The 16,392-nt window shown below is 38.9% G+C and overlaps 1 protein-coding gene across 3 annotated transcripts in view; it reads left to right on the top strand.

Moving 5' to 3' along the window:
* Positions 1-16,392, top strand: part of LOC108162769 (mitogen-activated protein kinase-binding protein 1) — an 84,008-nt gene that overhangs the window by 21,577 nt on the left and 46,039 nt on the right. The gene's annotated exons all lie outside the window — the stretch shown is intronic.

Here is a 16,392-nt window from a genome sequence, read left to right on the forward strand (position 1 = left end):
CATTGAATGCTCCACTTTGCATACAGTATGCATTGCGTGTGTATGTTTTTTTTGGGAGACAATTTCTTGTTCCAGGTGGCTGCCACACCATCGCCGCTCCGAAAGCTCTGCATATCCATCCAAATTAGCAATGATATATTTTATGTGTGGGCGCACCTTCGATGAGGGCAAAATGTGGAATGTGGAGTTGCACTTACACAAAATTACACAGTTGCTGGTGTCTCTCTGTCTCTCCCCCAGGTGTCTTTTCTGTCTTTCTTTGAAACTCCCACAAACAACCAGCAACCACAAAAAAAAAAAACAAAAAACTAATACTCCAAACTGTCTTTCGGTTGAACATGCAACTACATAAAATACCAAAGAACATACATAAACCAGTTAAAGGACTTTTGTGGATGTTACTGCTCTGAGATACCCTGTAGTTTTGATTTTTTCATGGAGTTTTAAGAGTTTTACAGTCGTAAACTCTGGAAATTGCAAAGAGATTAATTGCCTATGAATATAACCCTATTTTGACCTAAGTTTTATCCAATTTTGTTGTTTTTTGTTAGATGAATAGATTGAGGCTTTATTTATGATTATAAAACATTTTGGAACATTATCGTTGATATTAGAGATGCCACAACTATTTCTAGATGTTGGTAAATAAGTAACAAAAAACTTAAAGAGCCAGGAATTCATACAAAGAACTCTACACCCACGAATTTGGATCTTTCAGCTTATAATTCATCTAAGGCCTTTCCCAGACCCAATAGTTTTTTTTTGGGTAAACAGATGATAGCTTCCTACTGCTTCCACAAACACAATACACCCTTTTACTTCTACGATTACCAGGCATGACAAAACGTCGCTTACTTCATTTACTTTATGGATATTTCGAACAGACTGTAGAATAGACCATTCCAGCGGTAGCCTATGCCTCAGAGGCACCCCCCTGCCCAGCCCCAGAGAGCAATACACACACCTCTATTCCCCTTCCTCCTTCCGCACTGCACCGCACCCATTCCGATGTGTTGGCCTGGCCTGGCCTGGCCACTGGCTTCCGTCTGGGGAGCCACGTGCTCTCGAGCGGGGGTCGGTCTGGTCGGTCTGTTCGGTTTTTGGGGTCTGTCCAGGTCTGGTGGGGTCCGAGGCCCGACTTGGCCTGCGTTTTCCCATGTAGTTGTTGTTGCTTTTCATGTCTGACTGCAGTCGGAAATGGCATTTGACTGTTTGACTGCGTTTTATGCTCTCTCAGTCTCTCGGTCTCGACGCGACGACTCAAATTATTCCACATTTGTTAGACGTTTTTTTTTGTTTTAACTTTTTTTTTTTTTTGTATGGTTAGTGTTGCTTTTATTGGACTGCATTTTTGTACGTGGTTTTTCTGTTTATTTACTCCCAACAATCCGATTGAATGATTTACCAAAGTAACAGAAAAGCTTTGGCTGGGCTCTTGGATACCCTTGGAAACCGAGGGTATTGTGGATTTTGAGCAGATGTTTTGCCACGAATTGATGGTCTCATTGAGTGTGCATTGTAACATATGCTAAGGATCCGAAACAAACATCTGACCATCTGTTTATGAAAATTCATGCATTTTCGTAGAAAACAATATATGTAGTTGATTCCATGGAAACGATTGTGCATTAAGCAAGTCGTATGTGACATACAATACTATAAAAATTAAAAATAATAATAATACATAAATTTGTATAAATTTTAGGATGATTTTCACTCCACTCGGAAGCTATGGATATTTTTCCATTAATTAAAAAATAAAACTGTTTTTTTTTATAGAAGAGTATTTAAAGCTTCGCCTCCGGTCTTTAATTTGTTGTCACCTCATGATAAACAAATAATGATTTTTTGGTGTCTGTTTTTCAATTATTGGCTTATTAATCGCTTTATATGCAAAACTGATTATATTTTTTTGGATAATTATTCATAACTTGTGTTTCAATCGAATGGCAAAAGCTTGTTTCTGGTTTATCAGATAACAAAAGTGGCATAAAAAGTACAGTGAAGACCCTCTTAGGGGAGACTGTGATGACTGCATTAGAGATATTCGTTTGAGGGAATAAATAAATAAGTAATTGTTTTACCGGTAAATTATGGGGAATTGAAATTGGTTCGTATTTTGGAGATTTTCACGAAAGAGAGGCTTCCCTGTATAATTTCTTGCTTTTATTGTGTGTTTGCATACAATTATCAGAAGTTTTATTGTTGAGAAATAAATGGACTGCAATGTTTGATTTATTTTGTTGAGTCTGTTAAGTTATTGAAAGGTAATTTCACACATAATGGTTTATAAATTATATTGATGGGATATTTATTTCCAGAAATGAGAAACATTGAGGGTATCAAATAAAACAAAAAATAAATAAATTAAATCATATTATTATAAATTAAAATTATAAATAATTTAAAAAAAAAAACCTTTTAATATTTCATCAAATTTTCTTAAAAATATATTTCAATCATACAATTTATTTGTCCATACAGAATGTAAATATATATAATTTATTTATTTATATTTGATTTATTTTTAGATTTTTAATTAATTATTATTATCAGTGGCTCATCCTGCAGTACTGTCAATGAGCTTTACCTATTCCTAGTAGACCATTCCCATTCCACAATAAACAATCAGAAGATACTCAAGATACTTATCCTGTTTCCCATTTGCATCATTTCCCACAGTACTTTATCGTTTACCTTCGCTTTAAAGTTGAAACCATAAACATTTACATTTCCCCATCAAATGTCGAATCCTTTTATTCTCTCTTTTCACTCCCATAAAATTGTTTTCGCAAATTCCATTCTCACTTGATTTCCATTGACTGTCGGGCATTTTTATTGACTTTTCCAATGTCCAGACAATTCCTTGGGGTATCTGCCCCTCCCCCCACACGCCCCTTCGATGTCTATCGCAAAAATACTATATAAAATATTTGTTTCTATATCGAAACTTTGAACTGGGCTTTTTTTCTTTTCGTACGTATAGATTGTTCACATGTGAGTACGCGATTGTGTCTGCTGTCTGGTTGTTGCAACAGAAGTTGCAGGGGCGGGGCGGGGCGGAGCGGAGCATATAAGAAATATTTCTGCCAACATCTGTTCCGAAAGAAACTAAAGCTGGAGCGTGAGAAGCGGCACACGTATCGTATCTGGCGACGAGGAGGGAAAATAAAAAAAACATTTGATATAGTTAAAAAAAAAAGAAAAGAGATGGCTGAAGACTTTGTCTCTCTGGGTGCCTCTCTGTTAGCATTTCTTGGCTATAATTTAGTATTCTTTAAGAGGAGGAACAATCCACAGAAGTGGGAGGTGGAGTCCACGCAGTTGTGGTGCTTCTTCCAGACAATCCTCTAGCGTTCTGTTTGGTTTGACTAATGCCAACTCAATTTAGACCCCCAGACCTGCCCTAGACCAGGCTCAGACCACTGTCTGTCAGTCGTAGTTCTCGTAGTTGACGTTTTTCTTTCTCATTTCCTTCAGTTTTCTCCGTAAATGCTGCGGTTTCGGTTTTTGCGGGTGGCAAAGCGTCTGACAATGTTGACAACGCCCCCTCACCCGCCCCCACAGGTGGCGCTCCTCCTTCTTCCCTACCTGCGTTCTCCCTTGTGGCGTTGTCTTTGTCGTCTGCATAATTTTTGGGTGGGCAACGTCGTGTTTGCCAGCAGTTTGCTTCCTGCCAAAGTTGCCAGAGTAAACAAACTAAGAAAGGTGACGGAGAAGGAAGGCAGAAAGGAGCAGAGAGGGAAGAGGAAGTAACAAACTGCAGAGGATGGCGCTGTGGTGTGTGTGACGGTGTTCTAGGATAAAATTCATTCATAAACTATTCAAAATTCAATTGAATTTGGCTTACCAGCCGATACCCAACCGATTTTGAGCGGCATTCATTAGGAATTTACGCTTTTACTTTACTCATAAATAATTCTGTAAGTTTTCAGGTATTCCGTCATAGTTTTGGGGGGCTCTTGCATTCAATTTTCATTTGAAATATTAGCAGAAATATTAACATATAGTACTTATATGATAAATGGTCCAGGAATCTCGGATACAAGAAGTTAGGGACATGATTCAAGACCCATTATGGGAATCATCCAAATAATTTGAAAGGAAACCATGCTGATGATCGGTAACTATTTCAAAGATCAATTGTTACCGATTCATTTTTGATTTAACGATTGTAAAAATCGCAATGACTGTAAATGATTCACATTCAATTGATTCATCATCGATTAACCATTTCTGAACCATATCGAAAATTATTTGCAGGAAGTTATAAAACGATTTATATCTCAGCATTTCATAGCATATCTTTTATCGGCTCAAGTTATGATCTGTTCTTGCTTTCCCTTAAACTTTTTTGACGATGCGCTCGAGGCCTTTATGGGCTTTATAGATGCTTTCTTCTGGCTGTTGTTTTAAGGGAACATTGGCATTGGAATAATTGAAATAAATTAAAGGAAATTCCCTGAAATCTCTTATAAAATTATGCAGAATTTACAAAAACTCCTCGTCCACTCTTGCACTCCATGACTCGTGTCCCCGTTTACATCATCCTCATCCTCTTTGTCTCTCTCGCCAGCAAAGAACAAAGGAAATCCTCTATAGCTGTTCCCTAAAATTCCCTGCCACACACAAAGCAAAAAAAATACACAGCAAAAACTGCAGTTCCTGTTACGAGTATTTTCTGGACCAAGGTGTTTGGGCCAGGTTGCCCCTTGAGTGGCAAAGAGAGTGTGTCTGTGGAGTGTGCTTCCTTTATGGCTGCTTCCACAAAAGCACGAGAGACAGACAGAGAATGGAAGAACGAAAGACAGAGAAAGAAGGGAAGACTGCGAACGACAAAGACTGGAAGACAGACGACACTTTTAGCCAACTTAATGACTCACTTGAGCAATTTTTTCTTTTTCTTTTGCCTTTATTATTCCATTCCCCGCGTCATTATGCCATTTCCTGGACTGAAAGCTAGGGACTTTCTTCTCTAGAGGCTGATCGTTCTGCTCATCGAACTTTTGTCAAAAACCAAAAAAATAAATAATAATTCCCAAAGGTTTGCTCTGTCTCACATGCAAATTGAAATATCATGAATTGGTGCTCCCGAGCGTGTGTTCTAGCACATTTTGGGAGTTTCGTTTGCCAAAATTAAAGTCAACAGCCCCGGAAAAAGTAGGTCGACTCTGGAACCACTCGTACACCTAGAGAAAAAACCCCTGAAAGTGTAACTTATATCTGAAAATGTATACCAATATATTTGCTCCGAGAATGGAGTACATTTATGCTAAGATCGAAGAAAATTGTCTTTCGTTTGAATGTTTTTTATTGAGGAACCGAATATTTAATTAAAATCTGGTTGTATTTTCTCTCAGTGCACTCCCCCGAACTTTCAAAAGTGACAATTGCACAATTGTTGGTTCTGCCAGTCGGGGATTGGGGATTGAAGTTTGAATTGTAGATGTGGATGTTGATTATACTGTCGTTTAGTGTTTAACTTTCTGTGACATTTAATTAGGACTGTGGCAACGGAGAAACTGCAACTGGCTGTGTGTGTGACCCACAAAACTATCTTTAAGAAGACAAATGACCTTCAGGTGGCTTGACGGAATGCCTGCCTGCTTTTCACGGTTCAAAAACCACTTAAACTTGAAATTATTTTGTAATACAAACAAAAGTTCAGTGGCCAAAAAGACTGAAGACTGAGCGAAACCATTTAATTGATATTTATGTACAGCTCTTAAGTGGATTGTTGTTTGCTTTTGAGTCTTTTGTGGGGGGGCCCAGACGCACACGCACGCCAGCACCGGGCACCGCATTCATCATTTCGAGGAGATTATCAGACAAGGTCTGAACAAATCTTGCATCTTTAGTCATTTCTTTGTGTGGGTTCTCTCTCGGGGAATCGGCTTAGTTGTGGAGAGATCTGTGAGCTCTCAGAGTAGAGTAATGAGTAATCCCAGGTCGCTCGGTGGAAAAAGGGGGGAGATCTGTCGTCTCTAGGTTGAACTGTGGAGGGATATCTGGTTTCTGAAGCTTAAACTCTGAATAAAACTATAAGGTAGAGAAAAAAAAACAAATAAAAAAGAAAACAAAATTTTAAACAAAGAAAACAAAACAAAAATATATACAAAAAAAATTAATTAATTTTTTATATATTTTTTAATTGTTTTATTTTTGTTTAATTTTTTATTGGGATCTAGTTTGATTTTTTATTTATTTTAAATTTCTTTAATATTAATTTTAAATTTGTAAATTTTAGTATTATAGTATTTAGTATTATAATATTTAGTATTATAGTATAGTATATTCCTATCCCGATATCAAACGAGTAAAGATCTCTGGTTTCTAGTCAGAAATTGGCAAAGATCTCTCAGCCCCATCCAGAAATGAGTAAAGATCCCCCGTCACTGAGCAGAAATGAGTAAAGATCTGTGGTTGTCTTAAATGGAGTAAGGGGTCTAGTCTCTGAGCACACATGACTAAAGATCTCTAGTCTCTGAGCTTGCGGCATGTGCGTCATGTGTTCATACGATCTCATTGCGGTTTGTTTGAGGTTTGCTAATGAAGTGTCCATTCGAGTGCTCGTACTCGTGCCTCCATGCATTAACAATTGTTTCGCTTTTTTAAGTGACTTTTGTGACTGTTTCTGGACGACTTAATGGGGTGACAACGCCCCCTGTGGGCCCCGACAAACAGCCTTGTCCATATCGATAAGAGTGGAACCCAATGTGTGTGTGTGGGTGTTGATATACGTAATTATATGCCAATTGTTGAGGGATTTGCATAATTAAATGTAACTGGAAAAGGGAGAAGGTTAAGGAATGAATGTGACTGGGGAATACCCTGGAAAGGACAAGGAAATTAGAGTAAAAAACAGCAGGAGACGTAAATTTAAAAGATACTTTCTATATAGCGAATATATGAGACATTTCAGTTGATAATTCATTGATTCTGATGAACAAATACCTCATTTTTACTTGTACTTGTACATTTTTGCAAAAAAATTTTTCCTTAAACACCTTAAACTTTGAATACTCCAAAGGTCCAAAGTTCCAACAATATAAACCATAAATAAGCCTGATAAAAAACAATCAACCGAAAGAAACTTTGCCACTTTTTATGGTGCAACTTCTGGCAAAAGTTTTGTGCACATAAAACTTGCTGTTGCTGATGATCTTTGGGGCACACAATCACAGCATGCCGGCATTTAATCTACCCCGTGAGCTACCCTGTAGCCGAGTTTGTCAAGTGTCAAGAAATGGTTCAAACAAGACCGGAGATTTGCCAACGGCCGACAGCCAAGTGCCCGAACATGGCCAACAGCAACAACAACAGCCAACAGGCCAACAGTTTCCGCTCTGTTGCAGCTCTGTTGGTGGGTTGCAGCCAGCGATGCTTCCTTCCTCGCTCTCTGTCACTCGCAGACTCTGTGGGGCTGCATTTTCTAATTTTATTACGCGCACACATAGCCCTACATCTAGTGTCTAGTATATATATAATTTTATATAAGTACTCGGTCGTAGATATTTGCAACCGGTTCGTCCAACATGAAGGTTATTTGATATGAGCCAGCTGTCAGCCCCTGCCCCTGCCCCTGCCCCACTCCGGACACTGGCTCTGCGAATTCTGTGATGTGATTCTGTTGCACTGCCATTGACGTGTGTGTTGTGTGTGCAACCTGACGGATCTAACAGCAGAAACAGAAGTAGACCCACAACCAGAAGCGTTTGTTTTTGCCTCTTTTTGCCTCTTTTTGCCCCTTTTTGCTCTTCATATTAATTACATTTTGCATATTTGAATGCTAGAGGAATGCTGTTGCCAGATTTGTTGAAGGAATGAATGCCGTTGGCAGCTTTTGTCAGGGGGGTAATCCAGCTGGGGCTTGTTGAATGAAAGATACAAAAGCAGGATTACCTTATCATTTGAAAGAGGCACTAAGCGGCAGCCTTTTCTGTGGTGAATATTACCCAAATCTAAAGATAGTTAAGGCTACTTTAAAGCGGGTCAATGGTTGGATGTGTCCCACAGTTTTGCTTATCTTTGGGTTCAGCGTTCGCTTGGGCCCTCTCCGCGATGCGATTATACAATCAATGATTATTGCTTATTGGTTTTCTATAACTATTATGTTCTTATCTTACTTTTATGGTTGTTTGTGTTTGTTGATCAACGATCGGTCGATTGTGTGTGTGCGTTGAATCAATGATGATATGTGTGACTAGATGGAGGAATATACTTTGTGTTTCTAGATGTAGATACACACGTCGTATGTGATCAGGTGGGGCTAACACGCACTTTGATCATGCATGTTGCAGTGGCTGTCATCAATCCAAGGTCACTCAGACATCAGGCTGTAGATCGTCTGATGAGGGAATTTAAAGATGATACAAAATTTGATCTACTGAATGGATCTTTAGAGCAACGAAAAGAACCCTTATCAGCGGAACATCAAAGTGTTGCGTTACAGGCATTCGCTTGTGCATCCGATCCCGAGCATTAATGTAGCGCGTTAGTGTGGTGCCAAAGACCTTAAGACCTCTGATTTATGTATGCTTGGCTTACTTCCCAGAAGAGAAAATTCCCAGTAGAGTGGGGAAAACATTCTTTGGTTTGGGTTCTTCAAAAGAAATCTATGGATATTTTTCTCTAAGCAGAATACCTTTTCCCCTGTTCATCTTTGTAAACTTCACCTCTAATCATCCACATATCAATAGATCATTATATTAACTGCTGTTTACTTCATTCGAACAGCTGCTGTTTAAGATCCCCAACTGATCCCACACACTCATAAGATAGCCATTAAAAATAATGTTTATAATGGGGTGATCAGTGATCTTTGAAGCTTAAAATGTTTGCTGCAAGCATTGGGTCAAGATCATAGCAATTAATGTGACAAAACTTTAGATATGGGAAATTTATTAAAGAAGATGGATTATCACAAACAAATGTTCTTAAAGTTATCTTTATTTGATCAGTCCGACTAGCAGTTGCTTAACGACTGATCTCTGATGATTTCATCTTTCAGTCCATTCCCTGATCAATCCTCTGTCAGCCAGGCCTTTTCAACATATGTTTCATAATCAAACGGATCATATATCTCCGCCGATAACTGTTGATAATACATGCCCCGAGGCGCCACAAACATCTGAGACCCGTGACACATCTTTTATTGCCACCATTCGATGGTTCAGCGTCGATTTGGCGACTCTTTTTGCTGATAAAAAATGGCTTCGCCACTCGGCTGATAACTAATTGCCATCGTGAGATATATGCTATATATAATTAACACTTTTGGTGCCTGAAAATTGGCCAACGATCTGTCATGACGTCATTTTTCCCTGGAATATGCTTTTGTAGTTCTTTCTTTTACTTCTGCTGCGACTTCTGGCTTTTGTTTTAAACTTTATAAAGCAGTTCATTGCTTCTTGGGTTCTTAAGTTTTTCCCCTCTCCATTCTGGGGCCATTCTTTTTCTTTTCTTTTCTGTGTGGGCTTTTTTTATGATTTAAGTTTGCTTTTCATTATGTTTTCTATTGCTTTTGTTGTTTCTGCGTTCAAATGTTGCGTCAAATGGCAACAGAGATTTTTCTTTAGATGGCGAGGAAAGGGGTTCAATGAACCCATGATAGCACTCGTAGTACCTTTTATGCTAATGCTAATAATTGTTTTTTTCTTTTTTTTTTTGTCTTGAGAGTACCTGTATTTAGAGCCCTAAATGGAATATCCCTCGAAATTTCGCAGCATTTATTGTTTTCCATTTTCCATTTGCGGGCTGCATTTCAAACCAATTTAACGCTCATTTAACTTTTCTTTACACCCTACTCGCTGTGCACTTTCCTTGGAAAATTGAAAAGGCATTTCCATTGCATAAATTTCGTATTCATTTGTGTGTTTTTTCTGGATTTTTTTTGGTGGCTTGCTTCCGTGTAAATTTCTGCAATGCGTTCGTTTCTGGCAGCCTCCTCCTCCTCCCATTGTCTTTGTCTTTTTCTTTGGATGTGGAATTATTTCTGTTGCGTCGTTACATCTCTCTTTCTCTTCTGCTTCTGCCCCTTTTTTCACATGTGTATTTAAATTTTTTGGCATTTATTATTGTTGTTGTTTAAAGAGATCTCTCGAGAGTTAAGGTTTTCCCTAGACAGGGCAACACCTAATGGCAAAAATGCGCATAATTTTGGCACTACACTGAGAGAATGTTTGCTGAAAAAGAGAGCACAAAATGAATTTATGGCAATCGTATACAAATCTCTTTTAAAGAATATTTAAATATTTGTTCTTTTTTAAATTCTCATATTTTCTGTTTCCTTGACAACAATTTCTCTCAGTGCATTGCAGTGCAAAAACATATTTTGCATATGGGCAAAACAGATCATGCAAATTTTTGTGCTCCTCTGTTGTGCTGCTGTTGCATGTGTTGTGCCTCAACGAAGATGCAACTCAGGTTGCCGCCGCCTCCCCTCCCTGAAACGCCCCTCCGCCTAAATGCAGTGCCACCCTCCAGGGGATGCTGTGCCAATCATTGGAAAAGAAATTGCAATCATCTTGCCACATTTGGTTGCAATTCACTTTGCATTCCATTTGGGAAAATATTTCTGCCGCATAGAGTGCCCTGCCCGGCCCTGCCCCGCCACAGCCACAGCCACATGTGTTATGGCAACTTAACTGTAACATTTTATTAACACTTGTGCCGCAGGCGACGAAGGCGAAAGATAAAACGCGCAACGCGCAACGTGCAACGTGCAACATGCAGCCACGCAGCAGACATCGTGCAGCCAGCTACTGGCTACTGCCTCCCATTCCATGCTCCTCTTTAGCTTGATTCCAGCTGAGTTTTGGCTTGAGTGCAGTTTCAATTTCAGTCGCGGTTTCAGCTTCATTTTCCACTCTTTCTTGAGTCTCAAATTTCGTGTGACGCCCCTTTTTGAGGCACTTTTTGATTGCATTTGCCAGCACACACCCGCCCCAGCCGCCCCATTTCTATCTTAATCTAAACTCCACTACAAATCACTCTCCAGGAACCCCCTCCCCCGCTTTAATGGGATGCCCCTTTGGTAAATTATTTGTTTGGTGGGCGTTTTTCGGCTGGGGATTTTTATTTGAAACACACTGTCCAGCTGGGTTAATGGATGGAATGCTAGAATTTAAACTAAAATTGAAATTTTTATAAACTAAAATGGCTTGTGGCATGTGCTTTGAGCCAAGAATCCAGAAAAATATTTTCATACAAAAAAATATATGAACAAATTTTTAAAATAAAGATAAGTTCAAAAATAAAATAGTACAAAATTAATACTTAAAATTATATCAAATTATAAGAACAAAAATATTTTTTTTTAAATAAATAAAAAAATAAATCATTAATTTAAAAGAATGTTTTTAAATAGAATTAAATAATTATAACTTCTGTTGATTCTAAAAAATTATAAGATAATTGTTTAGGGTGAACAATTATTGCTATCATACAATTTTCGAAGGCACTTTTTAAATATTTTTAGAAATAAGATTTTAGTTTATGGAAAGGATCTTATCTTTGTTTTTCTGGTGTAAATTTGTACACAAGTTTATGATTCATTGAAAGTCAATGCGTCAGTCCTTTTCTCATTGTATTGTATATTTCTCTAGATTTTCTTTTGATACTCTTTTAGTATTAAAAGGATCCGTTTATTGCGTTAGCAATTTAGTAAATTGTTCAGTTTTCCATTACCATGTTTTCTTTGTTTGCCTTTTTCGTTATTCTTCTTAATTATTCATCATAATAAAACCAAATCGTACAGCCTTCAATTACCTTAACCAGAATTTTACATATTTTCTTGTTCCTTACCCATTAACGTTAAAAATTAGCCAAAAAAGTATTTGCCATTTCGAATTTCCTGCAGCAGAGTGCCATTACACCTACCACCTACCCATAGGATTGATTTTTTTGTGGCCTGTTTGCAGCAAAAACTCATTAAGGCGATGCCTTGGAGCGTTAAGAGCAATTATTTTGGTGGCTGTCCTGTTGCTTCTTAGATAATTTTCGAAAGAGAAATATTCGTTCCACTTGATTGAGTTGCATCTTTGGGTTCATTGATTGCCCGCCCGCCCGCCTGTCTGCCCCCTAAAAATCGAGTCAGCACTAAAAATAAAAAAGAAAAAACTTTGCAAACTGTTGACACAGAAATTCGTTGAACTCATTTCGCACGTAAAGAGTCAAAGGCCCCCCCCCCCTCCAACAAAATACATATACCATAAAAATTAACTAAAGCTTGCAATATTTTTCACGATGCTTGATTTTTGCTGGGGTTTTCCTCTGATTTTCCTATCGTCATTTGCTAAATGATCCATAAAATGTTTAGGAGAAGCACGGAGATGATGCAAATGCTGTGACCAACGGAGAGGCTGCCACAGAGTGGCCTTGAGGTCTGGGGTCTAGGTATGCGATGGTTACCCCAGCCATAAACTGTATTTAATGGTTCAATCCCCAAGAAACGCTTAGAATCCATATTGAATCTCCGCTGGCTGAGCATTCAGTGGAGCATGGAGGGAGGTCTTTACTCTTGAATCGTTAAAGATTGGCCAAATTTAGACGAAAAATATATACTTTGAAATGGCAAAAGGAAATCATGAGTACCCTTTTGAGGCAGAAGATTATTCGAACAGAAGTCAAACCAGACAGAAGTATCGAAACTTTTTCAGTGCACTTTGAGCTGTGAGAGACAGAGGTATAACCACAGAGATGTACACCGATTTCTCAAGTCAAAATTAAGCATTCATTAGTCTCCAAAATTAAGATAACCCCCTCTCAGATCTGATTTGATCCAATCAGATAAGAGAGAGATTTGCAAAAAGCGCGTGCGACGCAACATCATCGGACCTCCATCATTAGCTCCACAGCCCCACAGCCGCACAGCGCCACAGCTCTTTCGGATGATCATTTTGACAGAGTTCAACTGCCTTTCGTTTTAAGACGACCCACTAAAAAGAAAAGAACAAGAAACTAACAGAAAAAGTGAGTGTGCAAGTGAGTGGAACGACGCTTGGATACCCTCTGGAAAGAGAAAGAACTTTTTGTGTGCTAAAAATTAAAGTGAAATGAGATTTTAATAGAGTGAAAAGTGAAAAGGCAGAAGAAAAGGTACATCTGTAAGATTTCCGTAGACAGCAGCAAGCCATTGCAAAAGAGCTCCCTCCACAAATATCCTAGGGTCTAGATAGTCGATCCTCGAGCCTTTCCTCTTGGCCCTAAGAGAGAACCCCACAACCTTTGGCCCCCCAGGAGTACAGGGTATCTGGGGTGTCCGTGCTGAGAACAGCAGAAACGACACGTCTGCCCCAAACAAGAGAGGCGGCTGCTGCTGTTGCCCGAGAGCCGGGGCAGCCACAAAAGAGCCCGAGCCGGAGCCAACAATTTGGGTCAATTGACTCACACGAGAGGCACAGACACGAGAACACAAAGCGATGGAATAAAACTTGTTCTCAAAGCCTGACAATAATAACCGCAAAAAGTGACAGAGAAAGAGTATCTCAACGGAGGGAGAGATAGTGAGAGAGGGAGAGAGAGGGGTATAGATGGTCAAGAGATAAAAATCCCCACTAGTACGTGTACGAGTGCTCTCGTGTGTGTCTCGCTGGCAATCTAATCAATAGACAAAATGGCAAATAAAAATCAAAAATAAAATCCAATTGTATGAAATATCTACCGCATAAATCACTCAACAATGTCCGCATATGAAATACGGTTATGTCAGCCAGTGTACTAATCGATTTAAGGTCTGACTTTGCACTGAAAATTAAAGACAAAATCGAATTTGATGGGAAATAATATTTATGATGTGAATAAAAGAATGGAAGGCAGCTTTTTTCTGGGGAGACTCCTTTTGGAAGATCCATTGCTCTAATGCTAAAGGTCTGAAATTCGAATGATGATCTGATATGTGATACAATGGTGGAGCCTCTGAGAGAGATTCTGAGAGCTCCATGTTTGAAAGGCTCTATCTATCATTCAATCTATTTATTTATCATTTATTATATTTCCTTAGTTCTACCTATTATCTAGAGTTTTAACACATAATTTAAGCAGTTGAATATTCATTCTTTCTTGCTTAATTTTCTCTTCAAAGCTGTATAGTGAAGCATTTGAAGTGATGGTAATGCATCTCATGTTTACCTTATAAAAGGCTCCTCAAAACCTGCATTGAAGATCAAATTCTGCAGAAGAAAGCCAGACAAAGCCCCAATCCTCAGTCCGCGGTGTCGACTTCTGCTCGGCTGATAAATTTGTTGATAAATTACTCACTCGCTCGAATGCCAATAAGGCAACATTTATTTATAGGTTGTTTATTTTTTCTGCGTCGAACCCTAAACGGGGTAGTTAAACAAGTTAACAAAATGATAATACTGTCAATTTAGTGCTGATTGGGATTATAAATTCGTGGAAGTTCTGTGATGTCTGTTTTTTTTTGTGTAGTGAAAATCTGATTGCTGCAATCTACATAAATTGTATAAATAACTTTGTTGACTTAAAGTTGGGTAACGTTTTAAGGTTTTATTCCTATATAAAACATAAAGATCTAACGAAGATGCTTTGACCGAAAGACAAAGATAAAAGTAGAAAAAAATCCTCCAACCTTTCGCCATTAAGGCCATTATCTATTCATTTCGTTCAAGTAAATCACACTCTATAATCATGATATTTGTTTAAATTCCATTACCTTTAGCCTTGTCTTTCCACAACCATTCCGAGTCCCACATTTTGCATATATTTCTTTATTAAAGCATGCAAAATGAAATAATTTCGTTTAAGTTACCCGAAACCCTCATCATCTGTACCTTTTTCCCATCTCCAAACCCTCTTCGAGCTACGGCACGTCCAAAATGGGAAAACTTCATCTGCAATTTTGAAGATTTTTCGCAACTTTTAGTCACCTGATGATGCCCTGCCCCCGCCCCGATAGCTGTGGAAAATTATGCAAAGGAAAATGCAGCAATCGGCGCGGCATCACAGCCCAAAAAACAGGGAGAAGAAGTACATTTTCAACTTCATGGCTTGCATTTTCCAGAGGGTCTGTCGTTGCTTCTTTTGTTTGGCTGCTTGCTGCAGTTTTGCCCGCTGCTTTTCCACGCTTTTCCGCGCCACACTTTTTTGGATTCATTGAAGCAGAGGTTTTGAGGGTTTCGTTCGTCGCGTCGCGTCGCGTCTCGTCGTTCGCTTTGTATCTGTAATCACTTAGTCATTGTTTTTGTTGCTGCTACCTTTTTGCGCATTAATTACGAGTATTTCCTTGTTTCTTGTTGTTTAATTAACGTGGATAGGTGGATAGCTGGATAGGTGGTTGTGCAGTCGACCCACTAACATTTATTGCCCGACAAAGATAAAAGCCCATTCGCCTTGAGACCGAATGAAATCATTTGGAATCATTTCAGGGCACAATAAGTACTTTATCAATCTGGTGGCACGATTGTCTCCCGGTCAGAGGATGAATAAGTGCAAATTGCAGTCGCAAAAAGTGATTCATTTGCTCAGACGTCATCAGAACGTGGCCGACACCCATCAGAGCCAACTTTGGCTAACAATGGGAAGCCATTTGGGGCCTTCCTCTGCCTGCCTGCCTGCAATTTTAATGATTTCTCAATGAAGTTTACTCCTGAGAAAAGTTGCAGAGTCTTTTAGTCGTCAAATATTGATTCAATTGATTAGAAAAGTTTTGCTAATTGCTTAAAGGATGTGGTTGTCATTTGATGTGTGAGATTTAAGAGCAAATGAAGAAATGCCAGTGTTGGAAAAGGAACTTAGAAGATGAAACTATTTTAAAAGTATTTCTTACAAACTTTTGCAGTGTCTATACAATTTTATTTAGTATATCTTTTTCTTACGCTTTCCAACACTTTTTCCAGCTGTAAACTTAAGCTTATGTTTGCTTAACTTGACTTTTTCTTAGCTTTTTCCACTTATCCTCGCTCTTATAAATTGATTGGCTTTACACGGCTGCTACAAGTTTGCTGCCATAGCTGCTGCCCCACGGCTTCGCTTGCCTCTTGACTATTTAATAAGCTGCACTCGACAGACTTCAAATCAATTTACCAACACTGAAACAACCGTTAGGCGCAGCTCTCCAGGCGGGGCCGGCAACAACAAATTGACATTGTTGCCGTTGAAAGCCTTCAGTCGCCTTGAACCTCAATCATATTTTATTCAGCGAATGGGAAAAGGTGGAAAACGTGAGGCGGAAAAACTTTGTTGCAGCCACAAGGAGGAGATGGGCTGAGTGTGAGGACAGAAGCGGAGGAAATTGGCCAAGAACTAACAAGTGGAAAAGCGTGGGAAAGGCCAAGGGGCGGAGCGAAAAAGGTGGCAATGGGCCCTTTTCAATGAATTTTTCAATTTCTTGATAAAAGGAAATAAGTTTATAGTCTTCTTAGGGAACTTTTC

Source organism: Drosophila miranda, chromosome 4 (genome assembly GCF_003369915.1).
Source record: "Drosophila miranda strain MSH22 chromosome 4, D.miranda_PacBio2.1, whole genome shotgun sequence".
In the NCBI taxonomy this organism is placed as follows: Eukaryota; Metazoa; Arthropoda; class Insecta; order Diptera; family Drosophilidae; genus Drosophila; species Drosophila miranda.